We start from the raw sequence: 6,923 nt of genomic DNA on the forward strand, positions 1-6,923 counted from the left end.
TGTAAACTTAGACACTGCTCTAAAATTTTTCAAAGATTTTTATTTTCAGAAATATTGTTCAAGACACTGATTTCACTCTACACACTTTTCTATCACTATTTAATAAAACTGGATAAACAATGGAAGTCATAAACAAACTTGCAGGCAGTAACAACTCAACTGTTAAGCTTATAACTTAAGAAAAATGTGCCCCAATCCCTGATCCAGTTTTCATTCTTTAATCTTTAGATGTCTTTATATTTCCTTTGTCATTATTCTGTCCTCTCATCAAATAACTATTTTTCTCAATAACTATCTTCTCTAAACATTCTCCTTAACAAGATACATTCAATAATCTTTTCTTTGATTAAACTAATACTAGTATTTTAATGATTACATCCTACTCACAGTGACAATTCCAAATTTGATATAAACTTAAAAACCTACTTTCTTTTCTACATTTTAAGGTTTGAGGAAAAAGATTCACTTTTTCTGAGGAAATATTGCTTAAATGTTTCTCTTTTTTTTTCACATTTTAGTAGCATACTTCTTTTTTTTTTAATTTTATTTTATTTTTAAACTTTACATAATTGCACTAGTTTTGCCAAATATCAAAATGAATCCGCAACAGGCATACATGTGTTCCCCATCCTGAACCCTCCTCCCTCCTCCATCCCCACACCATCCCTCTGGGTCGTCCCAGTGCACCAGCCCCAAGCATCCAGTATCGCGCATCGAACCTGGACTGGCAACTCGTTTCTTACATGATATTCTACATGTTTCAATGTCACTCTCCCAAATCTTCCCACCCTCTCCCTCTCCCACAGAGTCCATAAGACTGTTCTATACATCAGTGTCTCTTTTGCTATCTCCTACACCAGGTTATTGTTACCATCTTTCTAAATCTCATATATATGCGTTAGTATACTGTATTTATGTTTTTCCTTCTGGCTTACTTCACTCTGTATAATAGGCTCCAGTTTCATCTACCTCATTAGAACTGATTCAAATGTATTCTTTTTAATGGCTGAGTAATACTCCATTGTGTATATGTACCACTGCTTTCTTATCCATTCATCTGCTGATGGACATCTAGGTTGCTTCCATGTCCTGGCTATTATAAACAGTGCTGCGATGAACATTGGGGTACACGTGTCTCTTTCCCTTCTGGTTTCCTCAGTGTGTATGCCCAGCAGTGGGATTGCTGGATCATAAGGCAGTTCTATTTCCAGTTTTTTAAGGAATCTCCACACTGTTCTCCATAGTGGCTGTACTAGTTTGCATTCCCACCAACAGTGTAAGAGGGTTCCCTTTTCTCCACACCCTCTCCAGCATTTATTATTTGTAGACTTTTGGATCGCAGCCATTCTGACTGGTGTGAAATGGTACCTCATAGTGGTTTTGATTTGCATTTCTCTGATAATGAGTGATGTTGAACATCTTTTCATGTGTTTGTTAGCCATCTGTATGTCTTCTTTGGAGAAATGTCTATTTAGTTCTTTGGCCCATTTTTTGATTGGGTCATTTATTTTTCTGGAGTTGAGCTGTAGGAGTTGCTCGTATATTTTTGAGATTAGTTGTTTGTCAGTTGCTTCATTTGCAATTATTTTCTCCCATTCTGAAGGCTGTCTTTTCACCTTGCTAATAGTTTCCTTTGATGTGCAGAAGCTTTTAAGGTTAATTAGGTCCCATTTGTTTATTTTTGCTTTTACTTCCAATATTCTGGTAGGTGGGTCATAGAGGATCCTGCTGTGATGTATGTCAGAGAGTGTTTTGCCTATGTTCTCCTCTAGGAGTTTTATAGTTTCTGGTCTTACGTTTAGATCTTTAATCCATTTTGAGTTTATTTTTGTGTATGGTGTTAGAAAGTGTTCTAGTTTCATTCTTTTACAAGTGGTTGACCAGATTTCCCAGCACCACTTGTTAAAGAGATTGTCTTTAATCCATTGTATATTCTTGCCTCCTTTGTCAAAGATAAGGTGTCCATAGGTGCATGGATTTATCTCTGAGCTTTCTATTTTATTCCATTGATCAATATTTCTGTCTTTGTGCCAGTACCATACTGTCTTGATAACTGTGGCTTTGTAGTAGAGCCTGAAGTCAGGTAGGTTGATTCCTCCAGTTCCATTCTTCTTTCTCAAGATCGCTTTGGCTATTCGAGGTTTTTTGATTTTCCATACAAATTGTGAAATTATTTGTTCTAGCTCTGTGAAGAATACTGTTGGTAGCTTGATAGGGATTGCGTTGAATCTATAAATTGCTTTGGGTAGTATACTCATTTTCACTATATTGATTCTTCCAATCCATGAACATGGTATATTTCTCCATCTATTAGTGTCCTCTTTGATTTCTTTCACCTGTGTTTTATAGTTTTCTATATATAGGTCTTTAGTTTCTTTAGGTAGATATATTCCTAAGTATTTTATTCTTTCCGTTGCAATGGTGAATGGAATTGTTTCCTTAATTTCTCTTTCTGTTTTCTCATTATTAGTGTATAGGAATGCAAGGGATTTCTGTGTGTTGATTTTATATCCTGCAACTTTACTATAGTCATTGATTATTTCTAGTAATTTTCTAGTGGAATCTTTAGGGTTTTCTATGTAGAGGATCATGTCATCTGCAAATAGTGAGAGTTTTACTTCTTCTTTTCCAATTTGGATTCCTTTTATTTCTTTTTCTGCTCTGATTGCTGTGGCCAAAACTTCCAAAACTATGTTGAATAGTAATGGTGAAAGTGGGCACCCTTGTCTTGTTCCTGACTTTAGAGGAAATGCTTTCAATTTTTCACCATTGAGGATAATGTTTGCTGTGGGTTTGTCATATACAGCTTTTATTATGTTGAGGTATGTTCCTTCTATTCCTGCTTTCTGGAGAGTTTTTATCATAAATGGATGTTGAATTTTGTCAAAGGCTTTCTCTGCATCTATTGAGATAATCATATGGTTTTTATTTTTCAATTTGTTAATGTGGTGTATTACATTGATTGATTTGCGGATATTGAAGAATCCTTGCATCCCTGGGATAAAGCCCACTTGGTCATGGTGTATGATCTTTTCAATGTGTTGTTGGATTCTGATTGCTAGAATTTTGTTAAGGATTTTTGCATCTATGTTCATCAGTGATATTGGCCTGTAGTTTTCTTTTTTTGTGGGCTCTTTGTCAGGTTTTGGTATTACGGTGATGGTGGCCTCATAGAATGAGTTTGGAAGTTTACTTTCCTCTGCAATTTTTTGGAAGAGTTTGAGCAGGATAGGTGTCAGCTCTTCTCTAAATTTTTGGTAGAATTCAGCTGTGAAGCCGTCTGGACCGGGGCTTTTGTTTGCTGGGAGATTTTTGATTACAGTTTCAATTTCCATGCTTGTGATGGGTCTGTTAAGATTTTCTATTTCTTCCTGGTCGAGTTTTGGAAAGTTGTACTTTAAAAATATGGAACGCTTCACGAATTTGCGTGTCATCCTTGCGCAGGGGCCATGCTAATCTTCTCTGTATCATTCCAATTTTAGTATATGTGCTGCCGAAGCGAGCACTGCTTAAATGTTTCTTTAAGCATTGAAGAAAAAGGTCACCTTGCAATGTGGACTATATTAAAAACAAACACAAAAATATCCCTCTAATTAATTCACAGTGCTTCTCCTAGGATTTGATTAATCACTTTATTCAAATCAAATTAATTTTGTTCTCATCAGAGAGAGAATTCCAAACATTTATTACCTTTCCAGAGAGGACTAGGGCGAGGTTTCTAAATAATAAAATGACTTTGATTAAAATTTTAATTCCAGATAAACTATGTGTGTGTGTGTGTGTGTGTGTGTGTGTGTGTGTGTGTGTATTTATGTATAGGTATAAGCACATTCCATATGTTACATAAGCATACTTAACTTTATATATAAATAATATATTTATAATGCCAATATATATTTGTGTGTATGTATATATCTGTTATTCATATAAGATTCAATTTAACTATGGATCCTGTATTTTCCTTTGCTATATATGGCAGCCCTAAGCGGGAAGAACTCCAACTTTTATATCAGAAAATGAGCTCATCGCCTATTATGAAGATCAACAGAGCCCCTTTTGATGTCTTTATTGTTCTTGTCTTCATCTTCAAATATTCTCTAAAAGGCAAAGCTTGCTATTTAATCTGGGAGTAAGGATCACCCTCCCATACATACATATTTTTAGATCTTTTCATGGTTCTTGGAAATATATGGAAACTTGGAAATTTTTCCTTTCCACAAATTTGTGTGTGTGTTTGTTTTATTTTTCTCCTGAATTTGCTATAATATTTGTATTTTTTTTGTATTCTGGATAAAAACCATGTTTTTGATTTGGTTTTAAATTTTGCACCAAAGAATTGCTGAAGAAAGCCTGATTTCAAATTATCTATGTTTATATGATCTATGAGCTTATATACAATGCAAAAATTACATTTAGAGAAGTATTGAAATTCTCCAGTTTATTTTTTTTAGTTTATTTTTAAACTTTACAATATTGTATTGGTTTTGCCAAATGAATCTGCCACAGGTATACATGTGTTCCCCATCCTAAACCCTCCTTCCTCCTCCTTCCCCATACCATCCCTCTGGGTCGTCCCAGTGCACCAGCCCCAACCATCCAGTATCGTGCATCAAACCTGGACTGGCGACTCGTTTCATATATGATATTATACGTATTTCAATGCCATTCTCCCAAATCCTCCCACCCTCTCCCTCTCCCACAGAGTCCAAAAGACTGTTCTATACATCAGTGTCTCTTTTGCTGTCTCGTATACAGGGTTATTGTTACCATCATTCTAAATTCCATATATATGTGTTAGTATACTGTATTGGTGTTTTTCTTTCTCCAGTTTAAAAACATGAATATTTAAAAACACTTTGAAAAAAAAATACTTTGTTTCCTTTTAATTAATTACATATCAAATTACTGCTGTCCAAATTAATATTTAGAATAAAATATAACCATACACCCATAAGTCTATGTAAAATAATTAAAAATAAATGCTTGTGCTATGAGTTATAGGTCAACTTTGGTTGCAAACTATTTCAAACCTGAAACCACTAAAAGTGGTTTCTTGGGAGGAAAAGTACATTTTAGCAACTTAGAACCCAAGTTAAAAATAAAACTAGACTTTGTTGTTAGCTTTATAAGGAAAATATTGCATAAAAATATTATTATATAAATAAAGCAAATTTGATTCCTATTTCCTTCTCTCTTAGATTGCATAGTTTGCTATATGATTGGATGCTGACTTGGAATAGTTAGTGGATATGGAGATATAAAGCTTATGTAACATATGGTTTACATTTTCTGTCATGTCTTCTCAGCCCATTACACTTTTTTAGACTCACCTCTGTATCCAGCTCATTCTAACTTTATAACTTAATCTCTTAAGCATTTTGGCCCATAATAAAAAATATATCATTAGTTCAGTTCAGTTCAGTCGTTCAGTCATGTCCAACTCTTTGTGACCCCACGAACTGCAGCTCACCAGGCCTCCCTGTCCATCACCAACTCCTGGAGTTCACTGAGACTCACCTCCATCGAGTCAGTGATGCCATCCAGCCATCTCATCCTCTGTCGTCCCCTTCTCCTCCTGCCCCCAATCCCTTCCAGCATCAGTCTTTTCCAATGAGTCAACTCTTCGCATGAGGTGGCCAAAGTACTGGAGTTTCAGCTTTAGCATCATTCCTTCCAAAGAACACCCAGGACTGATCTCCTTTAGAATGGACTGTTTGGATCTCCTTGCATGCATCAGAGCTATTAAATATAAATGTATACATACACAGACAATTGGAACAAGGTTTGTCTAATTATTCTTACCATACTCATGCATTTTGAAACTCATCTAAACTTTATTTTATGAATTTGTCATTCTTTGCAGCTTGCCATTGCAAAAAGAAGACTGAGTCTCTAGAGAAGATATGTCTAACTCTCCAGACACCTTTGGAGGGATTGATAAATGCATGGTATTTCCCAAAGACTGCACTTCCTAATATTTGCTTTAGATAATGTCCAAATAATAAAAGGAAGGCTTTTTAACATCTCTGTTTTTAAATAAGACTCCTCTAAAGCAAATTCTCTGCTAAAACTTAATTACTAACAGTTCCCTGGGAGAAAGATCCCCTGGAGAAGGGAAAAGCTACACACTCTAGTATTCTGTACTGGAGAATTCCATGGACTGTATAGTCCATGGGATTGCAAATAGTCGGACGTGCCTGAGTACCTTTCACTTTTTCCCGGGGAGAAATATTACTCAGTATATAAGCAATACTCCCTTGTTACTGACATCACAAAAGGCAAAAGCTTGATGGGTCTCTAAAATTTTTACATGCTATATTTTACATATTTTTACATGCTATATTTTACATGCTCAATAATTTTGATTTTATAAATTTTCTTGCTTAATTTGACTTCTTTTACACTGGTCTGAAACTGTGGCAGGTGAATGTCAGCTATGGCAAGGAAATAGCCCAAAGGAAGAATGAAGTCTGATAGAACTTTTTAAGTATTTTGGAGGGATGCCTTGAAATAGGAACTATGATCACTTGTGATATCACAGATTGATGCTATGAAATATTACATAATTAAAATATAATGGAAATGAAAGATGTAGAGGCCAAACTCCATAGCTAAGCAAGAAAATCAAAGCTAAATATATAAACACTTACAAACAGGATGGTATTCCAGAATTTTGAAATGAACTTAAGATACAAGGGGTGAATGTCAACAGTTATAAATGCATAACCCAATAAATTTTGAGAATTTGAGACCCCTAGAGGTGATGATCTTACATGTGCTGAAAATACTAGGCAGGTTATTATTGAAAATGTTAGTATGACAGGATCAGATATTTTGGTGCAAGGCAAAGTCATTATTTCAGTGTCCCTAAAATATTACATTAGCAGTTACCTACGTATGCTTATGAGCATGATCAATTCTTC

General features: G+C 35.1%; 1 non-coding gene across 1 annotated transcript; it reads right to left on the bottom strand.

Annotated features, from left to right (window-relative positions):
- Positions 1–3,399: 3,399 nt before the first annotated feature.
- LOC147361720 (U6 spliceosomal RNA) lies at positions 3,400–3,506 on the bottom strand. Its single transcript, XR_015138518.1, has one exon. It is a non-coding gene; the product is annotated as a U6 spliceosomal RNA (small nuclear RNA).
- Between the last annotated feature and the right edge of the window lie 3,417 nt (positions 3,507–6,923).

This window comes from Bos grunniens, chromosome 12 (genome assembly GCF_055505025.1).
Source record: "Bos grunniens cultivar Pamir isolate PY7600 chromosome 12, Bosgru_T2T1.0, whole genome shotgun sequence".
Classification (NCBI taxonomy): domain Eukaryota; kingdom Metazoa; phylum Chordata; class Mammalia; order Artiodactyla; family Bovidae; genus Bos; species Bos grunniens.